Below are 10,680 nucleotides of genomic sequence, written 5' to 3'. Positions count from 1 at the left end.
ATGGATGGAAGATAGGTTTGCATGATGGACTGGGCTGTGTTCCACCTAACTTACACATCTTTGGACTTTGGGAGGAAACCCATGCAAACATAGGGAGAATGTGCAAACCCCACACATAGTCGCCTGAGGTGGGAATCAAACCTGCGTGCCTGCTGTTGTGAGGCCACAGTGCTCACCATCTTGAAAATGACTTTTTTTCAAATTTATCCAGCTGATTGGCTGCAACTTTAACACACCTTTCTTATTTGTAAGGTCCCAGAGTGGGACTTGTACCTGGAACATTCCATTCAGAGGCAGAAATACAAACCATTAAGCTATAAGATCTCCCATTTGATAGCCATATGTTTCTATCAGTTAAATAAAAAATAACCCACATCAAATGTCTAAGAGTCTGTGCAGTTTGCAATCTTTTAAAACAAATCAAATTGCGTACCACCTCCTTCCCCTGCAACCCCCACTGGGCTCCCCCCACCACTCCCCCCACCTCACCCAAATACAATATTGTATGTAAAGTTTGCCACAGCACTTTCAGAAGGCTATATTAGTCTTGGACAGAGTACATTGCAGGTTTACAAGAATGATAACTTAACGCCTAGAATCCAGTTATGAGGAGACATTATACAAATTAGGCCTGTTTTCTTTCGAATTTAGAAGGTCAAGGGGTGATCTGATCAAAATCTTCAAGACATTAACAGGAAAAGACAAGGTAGGTAAAGATAAGCTATTTCCACTGGTTAGGGATTCCAGAACTAGTGGCATAGTCTGAGAATTAGGGCCAGACTGTTCAGGAAAGATGTTAGGAAGCACTTCTACACACAGAGGGTGATAGATGTTTGGAACTCTCTTCCACAAATGACAATGGATAATGGATTAGTTTATAATTTTAAATCTGAGATAGATAATTTTTTTTGTTAAGCCAAGGTATTAAGGGATATGAGCCAAAGGCAGGTGTATAGAATTAGGTCACAGATTCAGAGGCAGAATGGCCTCCTCCTGTTACTGCTCCTTTATTTACCCTGTCTTTTCCTGTTCATATCTTGAAGATTTTGACCACCTAACCAGAGCAGCATGGTGGCTCAGTGGTTAGCATCAGGCACCAGCTTGATTCCACACTCGGGCGACTGTGTGGATTTTGCACACAGTTCTTCCCGTGACTGCATGGGTTTCTTCTGGGTGCATTGATTTTCTCCCACAGTCCAAAGATGTGCAGGTTAGGTGCGTTAGGCACGGGAAATGCAGGGTTGTAAGGTAGGGGGGGCTGGGGCTGGGGCTGTGTCAGGGTGGGATGCTCTTCGGAGGGATGGTGTGGTCTTGATATGTTGAGTAGCCTGTTTCCACGCTATAGGGATTTTGTTCTATGATTCTAAACCTTAATCTTCTAAATTCTAGAGAAAATGTATACAATGTCTCCTCATAACTTAACCCTTGGTGTTCAAGTGTTATTCTTGTGCTCCATTAAGGGTTTAAATGCAAAATAATGAGATTACAGCAAACCTGAAGTAACATGTAGGAAATGCTCAGGAGGTCAGGCAGCAACTGTGGAGAGAAAGTAGGTTTCAGGTCTGTGACTGAGCTGAAAATGTGTTGCTGGAAAAGCACAGCAGGTCAGGCAGCATCCAAGGAGCAGGAGAATCGACGTTTCGGGCATGAGCCTCTTCAGGTCTGTGACTGTTCATCAAAACTGGGGGAAGCTGGCCATCTAATTGTGTTTGGACAAGTTTGAACAAGTTTTCATTCTAGTTGGGAATTGAATGAAAAGGGAGTTCTGAGATCAGGTAAGGTGGGTGGGACCAGGGGAGATTAAATGACAAAAGGGTTTGTGGTGAAAGGCCAAAGAGAGTTGGACTGGGACATGTAAACAAAACAAAACGGTGTCTGGAGGTGGTGTGAATGAGCAGGATCTGGGAAACTGCCATCCAAAAGGCACTCTGGGTTAAGGCAATTTTCCTGAATATCCAAGTGGATGTATGAGGGGCTATCTCATGCTAATGCCCCCTCGTTTTGAATGTGTAAACATCTTTTGCAGGTCATTCTGCTATTACATGCGTTGCTTCAATGTAAGTTCGCTGTAACGTGTTCGACAAATTGGGGACGCTGTTTCTAAAGCGCGAACTTTTAACATGCTTACGTTGCCAATACTTTAAGCGCTGTTTCTGAAGCACAATTTTTCTATAATGCGGGTTTACACAAGATTGTAAGCATTGTTTTATAAAAGAAGTGATCGTATATGTCTATCTTCTCAAATCCATCCATAAATTTCAAAGTTGCTATCACTATATTGGATCCTAGTAGTCCAGAAAGAGTGGGGTTCTCTATCCAATCCTAATGCAAGAACTAAAATAAAACAAAAGACGAAAGTCAATTTTACTTAAATTCTTAATTGGGATTTTCGGAGGCAAGGCCATTGATCTCCATAATTTATTGTTGCCTTGTCCACTTCCTTTTTATCCCACTTATTTTCTGTTGTCTTGCTTTCATCATCATCATTTCACCACAATGATGGGCTCAAAATAAAACAGGAACAACTCAAACTGAAAAGGTGGCAGAATGCACAAACAAAATCACAGCAATAATGCAACAAAAATAATGACTATTTCCCAACAATGGTTTCAGTTTGAGGAAGAACATCTCATCTTTCAACTAGGCACCCTACAGCCTTCTGCATTCAACACTGAGTTCAACAATATTGAATTGTGACCTTCCACAGTACTTGTTTGGTTCCAGGTTGCTGATTCCAAACTTGTTTCTCTCCTATGACTAAGGGAGACAAAGCGCAAAAGGACAAAGAAAGGCAAGGAGACCCCGTGAGCACTGAAGTAGGCACAAAATGAGTCAGCGTTGAGACAGCAAGTGCTGTCAGACAGACATCCCCGCAGTGTCCTTGCAGCAGTATTGCAATGAAATATTGCCAGTGCACCTCAAGGTGCAACGTTGAAGGGCAGATTGTGCTGTAAGCAAATTGAAGATGTGCCATGCTGATGCCGGAGGGCTGGTAAGTGTCAGATGTCAATGTTGTGAACAGAGGTGAACGCAGTCGCTGCCCATGGAACATCCCCTGAGATGCTGGTGCTGGGTCACCAAGATAGCAGTTGAGAGGAGCAGGGATTTATACAACAATGCGTATTGAGAATAAGAGTTGAGAGGTCATGTTGCAGATGTACAGGACATTGGTTCAGCCACTTCTGGAATGTTGCATGCAGTTTTGGTCTCATTCCCGTCCGAAGAATGCTGTGAAACTTGAAAGAGTTCAGAAAAGATTGACAAGGCCATTGCCAGGGTTGGAGGATTTGAGCTATAGGGAGAGGCTGAATAGGCTGGGGCTGTTTTCCCTGGAGCTTCAGCGGCTGAGGGGTGACCTTGTCGAGGGTTATAAAATCATGGGGCGCATGGATAGGATAAATAAAAAAAGTCTTTTCCCTGGGCTGTGGGAGTCCAGAACTAGAGGGCATAGGTTTAGGTTGAGAGGGGAAAGATATAAAAGGGACATGGGGGCAACTTATTCCACAGAAGGTTGTGCATGTATGGAATGAGCTGCCAGAGGAAGTGGTGGAGGCTGGTACAATTACGGCATTTAAAAGGCATCTGGATGGGTATATGAATAGGAAGGGTTTAGAGGGATATGGGCCAGGTGCTGGCAGATGGGACTAGATTGGGTTGGAATGTCTGGTTGGCATTGACGAGTTGGACCGAAGGGTTTGTTTCCATGTACATCTCTATGACTCTATGGACGGTAAGTCATGGATTCCAGGGGTTTTCAGACCTTAGTCGCTTTATCCGGAGTTAGCAGCTTGTCCAGACTCACCTGCATCTTGTTATCTCAAGACTTTCATGTTAGAGGATTGGAAGTGAGATAACTCCACAGAGGCCGGTAGCCCGTCACCAAGTCACCCTTTATTTACACGTGCACAATACATGACACTGGCCCAGCTCTGAGTGAACAGAGCCCCTGTTGATATTTGTCAGCCAGGGCTCCTTAATTAGGCCAGGTTAACAGCCCCCATCAGGAAAGTCATTCTATGAGATCTATCTGGCTGACCTTGTTCAAATCACAACAAGAACGTGAAGTAATTAACACTCATTTGGAATTCTAAGACAGTCATTGCTCATTCAGAGTTCGTAAGAGTTCATCGGGGCTCCTCCATTTAAAACTGAGGTGAGGTGGAATTATTTTTCCTCCAAATTTAGATTAGATTACCTACAGTGTGGAAAACAGGCCCTTCAGGCCCTTCTGCCCAACAAGTCCACACTGACCCTCTGAAGAGTAACCCACCCTCTACCCTTATGTTTACCCCTGACTAATACACCTAACACGATGAACAATTTAGTATGACCAAGTCACCATCCATCATTGGATTGTGTGAGGAAGCCCACGCAGACAAAGGGAGAATGTACAAACTCCACTCAGACCGTTGCCCGAGGCAGGAATTGAACCTGGGTCCCTGGCACTGTGAGGCAGCAGTGCTAACCACTGACCCACCATGCCATTCCACAAGTTTAGTTGAATTTGTGGAATTCTTTTTTGTGAAGAGCTGTCAAGTCTGAGCATTAAGTGTATTCAAGGTTGTATTCATGTACAGGTTTTCAATCTATAAGGCAATCAAGGGTCATGGGAAAAAGGCTGCGAAAGTGGAGCTGAGATCAGCCATGATTTCACTACAAGATGGAGCAGACTGATGGGCCAAATGGCCTATGCCTCATGGTCTTATGGCTAGTCCTGTTTGCAACTCACAGTTTGGGAATCCTTGATATAATTCCGAATGCTTCTTAATCTTTCTGAAGTCTTTTCCATTTATGATGCATGTTGATAAGTTGCTCCTTCAGCATTTACAGGTAACATAGGCAATGCAATTTAATTTGTAAAACTATACATTAGCTTTTGACATCTGTAAAACCTCATTCCAAAGTTTCAAATCTATTGCAAGATGAATAATGTACTGTGCAATATTCTTTAATGTAAAGAACATAATTATTAATCTTTCAATGTACTTCTGTAACAGCAAAAGAACTGTCATTTGTGAACCGTTGGAGACATGGTGAGTTGAAGTGAATTAGTGCGGCGCTATCAAGTTAGAAGGCTGTTCTATAATAAACCTGATTGTAACCGCAATGGTGAGAACAGCAGGAGCTTCTGTGTATGATTGTCAGCAGTTTGCAGCCTTCTAGCGTTCTTTGTATCAGCCTGCACAGATTTTCCAAATGAATAATTCCTAAATTTAATGGAATTTTCTCTGAGACATTATCTCAGCTCCCCCCCACCTCCTGAAAGTCAAAATGGACTCATTTGAAATACTGCAAAGGAATGAAGGGAATATTTACAAATCAGTGACTCCTCTGTAATTGTTCTACTTTGCAGCATTTTTTCTGAATATTCTGATCATTCGTGAGTGACACTAAGCCTTAGGGCTGGAACACCTTCCATTTCAAATATCTAGTGTCAGAACTAACCTCTCCCACAAAATATGATTAAATGCAAAGTAAATCTCTCTCTGTATCACACAAACCTCAGGCAGGCAAACCTTATAGTGCCTGTGGTTTAGGGCAAGTCCTGTGAATGTAGCTAATGAGAACTGACTTGTGACACAAGGCTGCTGTCATTATAAAGCAGTCTCTGTTCCAATTTGCCTTGAGCAAAGTCCTGGAAAACCCACATGTACATTATAAATGTTATCATATTGGTGGCATGGTAGCCCAGGGATGAGCACTACCACCTCACAGTGCCAGGGACCTTGGTTCATTTCCAGCCTTAGGTGACTCTGTGTAGAGTTTTCTCGTTCTCCCCGTATCTGTGCAGGTTTTCTCCAGCTACTCAGGTTTCCTCCCACAGTCCAAAGGTGTGCAGATTAAATGAATTGGCCATGCCAAATTGCGTATGATGTGCAGGGATGTTCAGGTGAGATGGATTAGTTAAGGGAATGGGTCTGGATTGGTTAATCATTGGAGGGTCAGTGTGGACTTGTTTCCACACTGTAGGAATTCTATCGTAATGCTATATCTCCATTTTCCGTGATTCTTTCTCTACAGGTGTCATCCATGTGCATGTAACTCCTTGAGTTTTATCTGTTGGTAGGATATGGATGTTGTTGGTAAGGACAGTACGTATTGCCTGCCTCCAGCAATGAGCTGCCCTCTTGGACTGCTGCAGTCCATGTGCTGTAGGAACAGTGAAGGAATGGCAATATAATTCCAAGTCAGGATGGCATATGGCTTGGAGGGGAATCCGTAGGCAGTGGTATTCCTGTGCATCTGTCGGTCTTGTCCTTCTAGGTGGTCGAGATCATAGGTTTGAAGATGCTGTAGACAGAGTGTCAATGATATGCTACAATGCACCATACAGATAGTACTCACTGTTGCTGTTATATATCAGTGGTGAAGGATATGTATATCTAGGGTGGTAAATGGGGTGCCAATCAAGCCTAGCCCCATTATTATCATCAAATTGCTGCTACGTTCCTCAACTTTGTCTTTGTTACCTCTAGGCTTGTTTATTCCAATGTTCTCCTGGCCAGGATTTCACCTTGCACCCTTTGTTGAGTCTTTCCGAAATTCTGTTGTCCGCGTCTACAGTTGCACCAAGTGTTGTTTGCAGGTGGTCCCTGATTTACAAACAGTTGTACTTATGATCAAGATCCCCTACTTATCGTAACTTTAAAGATCCAACATGTGAATTCTTGCTTGTACTTATATTGCACTGTAATGTGTTCTGACTTGCGTAAAAATCAACTTCCAATCATACTCAGGAACAAAACCCACTTTTAACCCATGTATCTATCATCCTTGTATTGACTGGCCCTTCTTTCAGAAAGATGTTGTTAAACTTGAGAGAGTGCACAAAAGATTTTACAAGGGCGTTGCCAGCATTGGAGGATTTGAGCTACAGGAAGAGACTGAACAGGCTGGGGCTTTTTTCCCTAGAGTGTCAGAATCTGAGAGGTGACCTTATGGAGGTTTATAAAATCATGAGGGGCATGGATAGGGTGACTGGTCAGGCCTTTTTCCTAGGTTGGGGGTCTCCAAAACTAGAGGGCATAGTTTAAGGTAACAGGGAAAGATTTAAAAAGGACCTTTAGGGGCAACATTTCATACAGAGGGTGGTGCGTGTATGGAATGAGCTGCCAGAGGAAGTGGTGGAGGCTGATACTATTACAACATTTAAAAGGTATCTGGATGGGTATATGAATAGGAAGGGTTTGGGAGATACAGGCCAAGTGCTGACAAATGAGACTAGGTCAGAATGGGATGTCTGGTTGGTGCAGACGAGTTGAACTGAAGACACTGTTTCCGTGCTGTATAATTCTCACTTGGTACATAGGTTATTAAGGCTTGAATTCAAAATTTCCATCTTTAGTTTCAAATTCTCCATGTCTCACACTTTTAACTTTGTAACTTCCTTTAGCCCTTAAACTCTTTGAGATGCCCATATTCTTCCAATCCTGACCTCTTATCCATTCCCAGTTTCTTTCTTTCCAAAGGTGTTGGCCATGCCATTGGCTTCTTGAGCCCTACGCTTACAAATTCACTCTCTAGACCACTCCATAAAGGAACACTTAGGTTTAACTGGCAGATTCAAATTTGCAGTTGGAAATCAATCCCAAGCTTATCTGAATACTCATCCTTCACAGAACTCAGTTTCTGCACCAATTTCTTTTTCCCCACTTGCTCATGATTGGTCACCCTCTTAGATTTTAATATCTCCCTCTCTTCCATCAGTTCCTTCTCAAAACCAATTGCTTTCATCAAACCTATCCTAATATGTGGCTCCATGATAAAATTTGCACAAATATTGTTCCTGTCAATTTTGCTACATTTGCAGTGCTATATAAATGTAAATTGTTGTTGTAGTATGGCATCAGGGAGCCTTGCCCAGGGCTATTAATTGCTGTACAGAGTAAGAGACAAAGACACATGTGAGTGTAACATAGTCTCTTCACGCACAGTTAATGAAGCACAGTTTGTAAAGAATGGTACCAGTGGCCAGACACAGGAGGGGATGGACTAAGTCAAGGGTTAAAATCGAGACAGTGGCCAATGTTGAACAAGTAGATAAATCCATACAGTAACTGAGCTCTGTAAAGTTTGAGTATCCAGATAAGCTTGGGATCAATTTTCAACTGCAACCTTGAATCTGCGAGTTAAGCTGAAGTTCCTTCACCACGGAACTGCAAAGGAGAATATCAGCCCTCAGTATTAACCCCTGAGGTATTCCCTCATCTCAGAGCTGACAGGAGAATATCAGCCCTCAGTATTAACCCCTGAGGTATTCCCTCATCTCAGAGCTGACAGGAGAATAGCAGCCCTCAGTATTAACCCCTGAGGTATTCCCTCATCTCAGAGCTGACAGGAGAATATCAGCCCTCAGTATTAACCCCTGAGGTATTCCCTCATCTCAGAGCTGACAGGAGAATAGCAGCCCTCAGTATTAACCCCTGAGGTATTCCCTCATCTCAGAGCTGACAGGAGAATAGCAGCTCTCAGTATTAACCACATGGATTCTGTTAAAATGCAACAAGAATTTCTTTTTAATATCCAACTTCTAGTTTTGACCTTAGAAGTTCTTAATAAGGATCCATCTCAGAACCAGTTCTGATTAAGAACCAATTTCAGGGATGGGAATTGTGAGAAAACTTGCTGAATTTGCAGCACATTCACTGCTAATGGAGAGATTCAGTCTTAACTTCATTGTACAACAGGGTGTGCAGCAATTTCAAGGCGTTTCCTTCAATTCATAGTTTGCATCTTTGGATTCAATCATGACAGTCGAACAAGGGAACTCATATTCAATGCAATGAAAGTCCATTTTCGGGCTGCATTGGTAATACATGCTTTAAACAGGGTTTCGAATTGTAATGAATGTGCACACACACAAAAGGTACCTGAAATTCCCCAGATATGGTGAGGAGCGAAGGTGAGGAGTGTGAGGTGCGTTACAAATGTGTAGAGGTTCTTAAAAGCTGAAATCTCAACCAAAACAAATGGCAGCTGAATTCATTGTTAAGCTTTGGACACTGTAGTGCCTGGTCTTTTGACACCATTTGCATTGCCATTACAGTAGAATAACAACATTGACTGTGGGGATTTAAATTTGAAAATAAAACAGTTCTTAGCATCAATGCCCCATTGCTGATTCAATTACTGAGAGTGTGGTCTTGCTCCAGTCAATATGAGCCAAGCAAGTGGAACAAACGGAATATAAAAAAACGCTGGAGACCACTGCAGGTCAGGCAGCATCCATGGAGAGACAGCAAGCTAATGTTTCGAATCCAGATGTCTCTTCATCAGAGCTGATATGAAGTGTGGAGGGGGCAACATTGTGTGGGGTGGTGGGTGTTGGAGGGCTGAGGGGAGAAAAGATGTTGATATTCAGATTAAGTGATTGGAATGCAAAAATGGCAGAACAATGGTGTGTCAGACTGGAAAGAACAGACAGTCCCATTGGGGTCGGTAGGGTGGGGAGGTGGGGGAACATGGTGACAGAGAATGTAAAGCAAAAAGAAGGGGAAGGAATGGTTTCACAATCTGAAGGTGTTGAGTTCAATATTGAGTCCAGGAGGTTGTAAAGTGCCGAGTTTGAAGATGAGATGTTGCTCCTCCAGTTTGTGCTGTGATTCCATGGAACACTATGGCATGAGGACAGACATGTGGCATACAAGCAGGATGCTGTGTTAAAATGACCGGATACGGGAAGGTCAGGGTCATGCTTGCACATGGAATGGATATATTCTCCAATTGGAACTAACTGTCAGTTCTCAAACGATGTAGAATAACCCTCCAAGCTTCTGGACACATTACACATGGTTTCGAGGGGAAACAACAGAGAACGTAATCTTGGAGTTAGAAATAGTAAATAGTCACTTTCAAGGTCCATGGAAAATAAAGACTTGCATTTCTAAAGTGTCTTTCATGACCCTAGGTCACCTTAAAGTATTTTACACCCAATAAAGTACTTATGAAATTCCGTCTCTATTGTCACATAGGATGGTTCTTGTAATTGTGTGTACATAAATATTTTTAATGAATGCAATATAGTTTTGTAATTTAAAAGTATGATTCTTGTAATATTATCCTGGTAATGGTGAGTTCAACATGCGCTTTTCCATGCATGTTGCTATCTGGAATTATGATTAGTGACAGTAGAGGCTCCAATCTTCTTTTCATTGCATTGGTTGACCTGGGGTCAGTCTTGCTATTATCTCTTGCTGTTTGGGTATGTCGGCAAGGATTCGCAGGCTGACATTTTTTGTCCGGCTGCATTATGAATGCACCTTCCTTGGCAATCAAGCCAGGCGGTACGGTGGATCAGTGGTTCGATTCCAGCCTTGGGCGACTGTCAGTGTAGAGTTTGCACGTACTTTGTGGGCTTCCATTGGGTGCTCTGGTTTCCTCCCACACCGAAAAAATTGGATGCTAAAATTGTCTGTAGTGTGTAAACTCGTCATGATGGATTAGTCATGGTAAATATGGGGCTATGGGGATATGGTGGAGGGCTGGGTCTGGGTTGGATACTCTTGGGAAGATCCATGCAGACTTTATGGGCTGAATGGATTCCTTCTGCACTGTAGGGATTGTATGATCAGTCAGAGACTTGAGGATGCAGTGGTGCACAAACGGATGCAGATAAAATCGCAGAAAACAGAAGGGGAACCTTCAGCCCATTAAGGATATGCTGGTTCTGTTTTAGATTAG

This window comes from Chiloscyllium plagiosum, unplaced genomic scaffold (assembly GCF_037043375.1).
Source record: "Chiloscyllium plagiosum isolate Xiang-an unplaced genomic scaffold, Cpla_swu_hap1 HiC_scaffold_42, whole genome shotgun sequence".
NCBI lineage: Eukaryota > Metazoa > Chordata > Chondrichthyes > Orectolobiformes > Hemiscylliidae > Chiloscyllium > Chiloscyllium plagiosum.
Note: the sequence above shows the minus strand (reverse complement) of the source record.